Source organism: Muntiacus reevesi, chromosome 14 (genome assembly GCF_963930625.1).
Source record: "Muntiacus reevesi chromosome 14, mMunRee1.1, whole genome shotgun sequence".
Lineage (NCBI taxonomy): Eukaryota > Metazoa > Chordata > Mammalia > Artiodactyla > Cervidae > Muntiacus > Muntiacus reevesi.
This window is the reverse complement of record NC_089262.1, coordinates 22,777,850-22,787,226: the sequence shown is the minus strand read 5'-3', so window position 1 is coordinate 22,787,226 and position 9,377 is coordinate 22,777,850. Positions and strand designations below refer to the sequence as shown.

At 37.2% G+C, this 9,377-nt stretch overlaps 1 non-coding gene across 1 annotated transcript; it reads left to right on the top strand.

Moving 5' to 3' along the window:
* The first annotated feature begins 8,866 nt into the window (after positions 1 to 8,866).
* LOC136146761 (U6 spliceosomal RNA) lies at positions 8,867 to 8,971 on the top strand. The gene has a single exon (XR_010659050.1). It is a non-coding gene; the product is annotated as a U6 spliceosomal RNA (small nuclear RNA).
* The last annotated feature ends 406 nt before the right edge of the window (positions 8,972 to 9,377 follow it).

Genomic DNA, 9,377 nt, shown 5'->3' with positions numbered 1-9,377 from the left:
GATGGGTGGAAGACCTAAGCAGACATTTCTCCAAAGACATACAGGTGGTGAATAAGCACATGAAAAGATGCTCAACATTGCTCATCACTAGAGAAATGAAAGTCAAAACTACAATTAGCTATCAACTTACACCAGTCAGAATGGTCATCATCATAAAATCTACAAAAAATAAATGCTGGAGAGGGTGTGGAGAAACGGGAACGCTCTAGCACTGTTGGTGGAAATGTAAATTGATACAGCCACAATGGGAAACAGTTGTTGGAAGAGGGTGTTTGCTATGACCAGTATATTCTCTTGGCAAAACTCTGTTAGCCTTTGTCCTGCTTCATTTTGTACTCCAAAGCCAAACTCACCTGTTACTCTAGGTATCTCTTGAATTCCTACTTTTTCATTCCAGTTAGCTATGATGAAAAGAACAACTTTTTTTTTTTTTCCCTGTTCATTCTAGAAGGTTTTGTAGGTCATCATAGAACTGTTCAACTTCAGCTTCTTCAGAGTTAGTGGTTGGCGCATAGACTTGGAATACTGTGATATTGAATGGTTTGTCTTATCTTTCTGGCTTACTTCACTCTGTATAATGGGCTCCAGTTTCATCCATCTCATTAGAACTGATTCAAATGAATTCTTTTTAACGGCTGAATAATATTCCATGGTGTATATGTACCACAGCTTCCTTATCCATTACAGCATACTAACACATATATACGGAATTTAGAAAGATGGTAATGATAACCTTATATGCAAAACAGATAAAGAAACACACAAGTACAGAACAGACTTTTGAACTCTGAGTGAGAAGGTGAGGGTGGGATGTTTTGAAAGAACAGCATGTATATTATCTATGGTGAAACAGACCACCAGCCCAGGTGGGATGCATGAGTCAAGTGCTTGGGCCTGGTGCACTGGGAAGACCCTGAGGAGTAGGGTGGAGAGGGAGGTGGGAGGGGGGGATCGGGATGGGGAATACGTGTAACTCTATGGCTGATTCATGTCAATGTATGACAAAACCCATTGAAATGTTGTGAAGTGATTGGCCTCCAACTAATAAAATGATATTTAAAAAAATAAAATAAAATAAAGAAACTGATGCAAAAAAAAAAAAAAAAATGAATGGTTTGTCTTAGAATCAAACAGTGATCATTCCATCATTTTTGAGATTGCACCCAAAAGCTGCATTCATATTCTTTTGTTGACTATGAAGACAACTAGATTTCTTCTAAGAGACTCTTGCCCACAGTAGTAGATATGATGATCATCTAAATTCAATTCACCCATTCCAGTCCATTTTAGTTCCCTGATTCCTAAAATGTCAATGTCCACACTTGCCATCTCCTGTTTGATCACTTCCAATTTACCTTGATTCATGGACCTAACATTCCAAGTTCCTATGCAACACTGTTCTTTACAACATCGGACTTGACTTCTATCATCAGTCACAACAAAACTTGGGCTTTGTTTTTGCTTTGGCTCCATCTCTTCATTCTTTCTGGAGTTATTTCTCAGTAGTATATGGGTACCTACCGACCTGGGGAATTCATCTTTCAGTGTCATATCGTTTTTGCTTTTTCATACTGTTTCATTCCCTCTTCCAGCAACACAAGAGGCGACTCTATACGTGGACATCACCAAATGGTCAATACCGAAATCAGATTGATTATATTCTCTGCAGTCAAAAATGGAGAAGCTTTATACAGTCATCAAAAACAAGACTGGGAGCTGGCTGTGACTCAGATCATGAACTCCTTATTGCAAAATTCAAACGTAAATTGAAGAAAGTAGGGAAAATAATGAGATAATTCAGGCATGATGTAAATCAAATCCCTTACTATTATACAGTGGAAGTGGCAAATAGTTTCAAGGAATTAGATCTGATAGATAGAGTACCTGAAGAATTATCAGAGGTTCATGACATTGTACAGGAGGCGGTGATCAAGACCATCCCCAAGGAAAAGAAATGCAAAAAGTCAAAATTGTAGTCTGAGGAGTCCTTAAATATAGCTGAAAAAAGAAGAGAAGTGAAAGACAAAGGAGAAAAGAAAAAATGTACCCATCTGAATGCAGAGTTCCAAAGAATAGCAAGGAGAGATAAGAAAGCATTCCTCAGTGATCAACACAAAGAAATAGAGGGAAGCAAAAGAATGGGAAAACCTAGAGATCTCATCAGGAAAACTACAGTTACCAAGGGAATGTTTCATACAAAGATGAGCACAATAAAGAACAGAAATGGTATGGACATAACAGAAGCAGATGATGCTAAGAAAAAGTGGCAAGAATACACAGAAGAACTGTACAAAAAAGATCTTCATGACCCAGAGAACCACTGCTGTGTGATCACTCACCTAGAGCCAGACATCCTGGAATGCAAAGTTAAGTGGGCCTTAGGCACAGTGATGGTGGACAAAGCTAATGGAGATGATGGAATTTCATTTGAGCACACTCAAATCCTATAAGATGATGCTGTTCAAGTGCCACACTCAATATGTTAGCAAATTCCAAGGATTTAGCAGTAGCCACAGGACTGGAAAACATCAGTTTTCATTCTAATCCAAAAGAAAGGCAATGCCAAAGAATGTTCAAACTACTGCACAATTGCACTCATCTCACATGCTAGCAAAGTAATGCTCAAAATTCTTCAAGCAAGGCTTCAACAGTACATGAACCAAGAAATTCCAGATATTTAGCTGGATTTAAATAGGCAAATGAACCAAAAATCAAATTGCTAACATCTGTTGGATCATTGAAAAAGCAAGTGAATACCATAAAAACATCTATTTCCGCTTTATTGACTATGCCAAAGCTTCTGACTGTGTGCATCACAACAAATTGCAGAAAATTCTTAAAGAGATGGGAATACCAGAGCACCTTATCTGCCTCCTCAGTAATCTGTACACAAGTCAAGAAACAACAATTAGAATAAACATGGAACAACTGATTGGTTCCAAATTGGAAAGGAGTGTGTCAAGGCTGTATATTGTCTTCCTGTCTAGTTAATTTATCTGGAGAGTACATCCTGCGAAATGCTGGGCTGGATGAAGCACAAGCTGGAATCATGATTGCTGTGAGAAATATCAATAACCTCAGATATGCAGATGACACCACCGTTATGGAAGAAAACAAAGAGGAACAAAAGGGCTTCTTGATGAAAGTGAAAGAGAAGAGTGAAAAAACTGGCTTTAACCTCAAGATTCAAAAAACTAAGATCATGACATCTGGTCCCATCTCTTCATGGCAAATAGATGAGGAAACAATGGAAACAGTGACAGACTTTACTTTCTTGGGCTCCAAAATTGCTGAAGATGGTGACTGCAGCCATGATATTAAAAGATGCTTGCTTTTGGAAGAAAAGCTATGATAAACATAGACATCATTTTAAAAAGCAGAGACATTACTTTGCTGTCAAAGTCCATTTAGTCAAAGCTATGACTTCCCAGTAGTCATGTATAGATGTGAGAGTTAGAGCTTAAAGAGAGCTGAGCACCAAAGAAATGGTGCTTTTGAGCTGTGGTGTTGGAGAAGACCTTTGAGAGTCGCTTGGGCTGCAAAGATATCCAACCAGTCCATCCTGAAGGAAATCAGACCTGAATATTCATTGAAAGGAATGGTGCTGAAACTGAAGCTCCAATACTTTGGCCATGTAATGTGAAATAACTGGCTCATTGGGAAAACCCTGATGCTGGGAAAGATTAAATGCAAGAGAAGGGAATGACAGAGGATGAGTTGGTTGGATGACACCACCAACTCTGTGGGCATGAATTTGAGCAATATCTGGGAGTTGGTGATGCACAGGGAAGCCTGGTATGCTGCAGTCCATGGCATCCCGAAGGTTCAGACACTATTGAATGACTGAGCTGAACTAAACTGATGGGGAACAGTTTGGAAATTCCTTAATAGAGTAGGAATGCAACTACCGTGTGACCCAGTAATCCCCCCAATAGGTTTTTAGCAAGGAGTTTTATTTCTCAAACAAGAATTGTGTCCCTTACATTCTTATTTCTCTTCTCTTAGTGCATAGATATGAATACACACACACACTCATAATGCACACACATTCATACACATACATACACACTTATATATCTAAACAAAAGCAGGTCATGATGGATATGGATGGTGAAAAATTCAGCTTTCATGTTTGTTTATTTACACATTCTTGCTTTGTCTATTAAACTGATCCTATAAGCATATTAGAATAATAGTGATATTAATCTGAAATAATGATAGAATCATTAAAAAATATTTGTTTGAAATAATGATGACATTAAACTAATATAACTCCACCAAACATAATAGGATTGTTTACTATCTTTGAAATTAGAAGAACCTACTTAATAAGGGGCATTTGTCTAAGCAAATTTAGAATAATTGAAGAAACGAGTATACTTTAAAAATAAGACTTCCATTTGTCAAAGGAAAGACAAATGCAATTTGTTTATGTATTCTTGAATACAGAAGAATGCTTTACAACAGTCTGCATACTTTAAGATTGTTGACAGAAATACAGTTAGGAACATAAAATGCATTTAAGAGTGGAGAGATTCCATTTAAATTATTTTTTCAATAGCACTCCAACTTCCAGAATTGAAATATGTGCACCTACTCCTCATTTTCTATGTGCGTAACATCTTCCCCAAAAACAAAACAGAGAAATGTGGATTACAAAAATCATATTAAAATGTTTTAATATCTTGTAGAACCAAAATCATATATATATATATATATAAACTTTCTATTGATTTGTCATATAAGATAAAGGAAATTTCTACTTAAACCTTACATATATGTGCAAAGTCTTGACTGCAGCAGGATCCTAAGTCTACTTAAGTCTAAATTACTTTCTCTGGAAGAATTAGGCCTGGTTTTATGCTCCCAAAATATGCTACTATAATAACCAATCACCAAAGAGACATTCAAATCACCTTCAGGAGCTAATCAAATTCTGCTTTTATGAAATAAACAATTTAGAATAAAATTCTTCCTTCCTATGTTATAACTACTCCTCAGAAGTCACGTTCAGCAAGATTTGCTCTATCTATTCTAGTGTAACATGGCTCTCTCGGCCTCATAGATATAAACATGGCCTTTATTTAAATGAATATGTCATCCTTGAATATTTTTCAACATTTTCCTTAAAAAACTATGATTTCCAATTAGTTTAACAAGTTTTATACAGCAAAACACTAAAAGAATCATAGTTTAAAAATCTTTTTTGCATATATTTAATATTCTTGCTTTGGGGAATTAAATACTTCTTCCCATCCTATTTTTACTTATTTTGTGTTTCTTCTTGTAAGGCATATCTAAGGCTTTCTCTACATAATCTCAAGTCATTAGATCATCCTTTCCTTCACCACATGGTAGACAAGGAGCAAGTAACATGGGCTTGCCAATCCAATCTTTCAATTTAGGAATTTTAATTTGGGGTATTTCTCAAGTCATCATATAGGGAAGTTAGGAAAGTCAGTTAAATTCAGCACATGATCAGAAAATACATGAAACCTCACTTCATGTGGATACACTGATCCTATTTAGCTGGCTGATTTTATTGTAGTTGCTTCTGCCTGTATCTCTGGAATTTTCTTGGTTCATTTCCCATTCCCCCGCCCTCATTTTCAGAAAGACCTTTCAACATACTTTCAATTGCTTTAATTAATTCTCTCTAGGCCTTTAAAAAATATTTGAGAACACTTTTTATCACTTATAATCCATAATCCTGCCTGGAAGATGGATTGCTATTAAACAGTGGACTGTAGGCAAAAGAACTGTAGGAAAATATGGGGATTTAGAAATAATTAAATGGCTCAGACAAGGCAGAAGGCTATAAAAGCATATTATTATGATGCTTAGATGTTAAATTAGCTGACCATGGCACACAGGGGTAAAAGAAAATTTAACTTATTGCCTGTGATCATTTGGAACCAAGTGTTCACTGAGGAAAAATTTTGCAGAGTGCATTGTAGGAAGAATTTGAGAGTTCTGACAGTGTTTTGCAAGTGAGAGAAAACTTAAGAACAAACACATACAAACACCTATATTAGATTTCTTATCTTAAATCAAGAGCTAAAAACAGATGTATTATGTGGCAGTGAGAAACAAATTCAATATTTCTAACTTCTTCAGGAGTGAGATATCTGGAAGTCACACTCAGACTTTGGCATGGTAGGTTGTCAATTTAGAAGTTCTACTGGTTAATCCAAACCTGGTTTTAATACATAGAGTCTAAGAAAATAAAGATAAAATAAATGCCTTGGCATACTCATCAACAATGTTTCTCAATAATTTTCAGTTCATGTCAAAAAATATTAGTATTTATATAATATATAGCTCTCAAAGACCAATCCAGTGCTCAGGCACTTCCTTGATACACAAGAACTAGAGGAATCAAGCTATAAACACACCTGTATAAGAAGTATGTGTAAGCATGCTCAGTCGCTCAGTGGTATCAAACTCTTTGTGATCCATGGATTATAGTCTACCAGGTTTCTCTGTTCCTGGGCTTTCTCAGACAAGAATACTGGAGAGGGGTGCCATTTCCTTTTCTAGGGGCTCTTCCCCACCCAAGGATAAGATTCTCATCTCCTGCATCTCCTGAATTGGTAGGCTGATTCTTTAAAAGAATGCCAAATCCTTTGTTAAGGGAAAGGTATATAAATATTTGGGAAGTTGGGAATGACAGATCATATTTGATGGGCTCAAATAACCCATAATTATGATTTTAAAGACAATGTAGAAATAATCAATATCAAAAGTTTGATGCATGTTTTCATTGAGGGAAGTTTCAACATCTATGAAAATATCTTGCTGGCATATTTCTTTGCTGGAGAATCTAGAAGGTATTGCAATAATTACAATGGATCTGTGGTAGTAATATAAACATTTTTGGTGGTTATGTGGTCATGGCTTTCCTTGGAATAACATTAGCATGTAAGTAAATTTGTATCTTTCTTTAAAAATCTAATAATCAATCAAGTCAGGACTAGTAACCAAAGGTTATGATTGAATGAAAAGATAGAGAATTGTGGGTTTTCTTCTCCAGCCATCTGAGAGTCAAATCAGAGATGTAAAGCTTGAGGAATAAAACATATTCTTCTGTCAATACATTTGCTTTTTCTCTCTAATTGACACCAGGCCTATATGGTGTCTCTCACCTGTCTGTTCCTGTGGAAGAGTATTGAGGTTTGTGCTTAGTCAGTCATGTCCAACTCTTTGCAACCACATGGACGGTAGCCCACCAGGATTCTCTGTCCATGGGAATTCTCCAAGCAAGAATAGGAGTAGGTTGCCACGCCCTACTCTAGGACATATGTTGTTTAGTCACTCAGTCATGTCCAACTATTTGTGACACCATGGAATGCAACACACCAGGCTTCCCTGTCATTCACTATCTCCTGAAATTTTCGCAAGCTCATGTCCATTGAGCCAGTGATACCATCCAACTGTCTCATCCTCTGTAGTTTCCTTCTCCTTCTGCCCTCAGTCTTTCTCTCCTTCAAGGTTTTTTCCCTGAAAAGTTAGCTGTTCACATCAGGTGGCCAAAGTGTTGGAACTTCAACTTCAACATCAGTTCTTCCAATGAATATTCAGAGTTGAGTTCCACTAGGATTGACTGGTTTGGTCTCCTTGCTGTCCAAGGGACTCTCAAGAGTCTTCTCCAGCACCACAGTTTGAAAGTATCAATTTTTCAGTGCTCATTGTGCATGCATCCAGTCATGTGTGACTCTTTGCAATCCCATGGACTATAACCTGCCAGGTTGCTCTTTCCACGGGATTTTCCAGGCAGGAATACTGGAGTGAGTTGCCATTCTCTTGGTACTTAACCTTCTATATGGTCCAACTCGCACATCCATATATGACTACTGGAAAAACTGTAGCTCTGACTATATGGATCTTTGTTGGCAAAGTGATATCTCTGCTTTTAATACTCTGTCTAGGTTCGTCATAGTTTTTCTTCCAAGGAGCAAATGTCTTTTAATTCCATGGGTGCAGTCGTCATCCATAGTGGTTTTGGAGCCCAGAAAAACAAAGTCTGTCACTATTCCCACTTTTTCCCCATCTGTTTTCCAGATGCCATGATCTTTGCTTTCTGAATGTTGAGTTTAAAGCCAGCTTTTTCATTCTCCTTTTTCACCTTCATCAAGAGGCTCTTTAGTTCCTCGTTGCTTTCTGCATTAGGGTGGTATCATCTGTATATCTGAGGTTGTTGATAATTCTTCCAGCAACTTGATTCCAGCTTGTGCTTCAGCCAGTCAAGTATTTCACATGATGCACTGTGAATATCAGTTAAATAAGCAGGGTGACAATATACAGCCTTGATGTACTCATTTTCCAATTTTGAACCAATCCATTATCCCATGGCCAGGTATAACTCTTGCTTCTTGACCTGCATACAGGTTTCTCAGGAGGCAGGTAAGGTTGTCTGATATTCCCATCTGTGTGTGTGTTAGTCGCTCAGTAGAGTCTGATTTTTTGTGACTCCATGGACTGTAGCCTGCCAGGCTCCTCTGTCCATGGAATTCTCCATGTAAGAATACTGGATTCAGTTGCCATTTCCTTCTCCATGGATCTTCCTAAGCTGGGAATCAAACCAGGGTCACCTGCAATGCAGGCAGATTCTTTACCATCTAAGTCACCAGGAAAGTCCATTCACATATCTAACAGAAGTGATATTTTCCATTTCCAAGTAAAAGGTATAAAAGGCATTAGGACTATGGCTTTCTTCTCCAAGCCCTAAAAACGGCATATTCCCAATATGAGTTGTTTCCTTAAGATATATCTCCAAAATGAAGAAAACAGATGAAGCAGAGACACAGCCAATATGTAATGTGAGAAAAATAAATTTTAGTTGTTCCTTAGAATTTGGATTTTTTAAATTTATTTTTATTTATTTATTTTAATAATTGGAACCATACAGAGAAGATTAGCATATCCCCTGCGCAAGGATGACACGCAAATTCGTGAAGCATTCCATATTTTTTTCAGCACCACCAAATCAGTTCTTCAACAAATGCTAAAGGATCTTCTCTAGACAGGAAATGCAGAAAGGTTGTATAAACGTGAACCCAAAACAACAAAGTAAATGGCAACGGGACCACACCTATCAATAATTACCTTAAATATAAATGGGTTGAATGCCCCAACCAAAAGACAAAGATTGGCTGAATGGATACAAAAACAAGACCCCTATATATGCTGTCTACAAGAGACCCACCTCAAAACAAGAGATACATACAGACTAAAAGTGACGGGCTGGAAAAATATATTTCTCGCAAATGGAGACCAAAAGAAAGCAGGAGTCGCAATACTCATATCAGATAAAATAGACTTTCAAATAAAGGATGTGAAAAGAGACAAAGAAGGACACTACATAATGATCAAAGGAT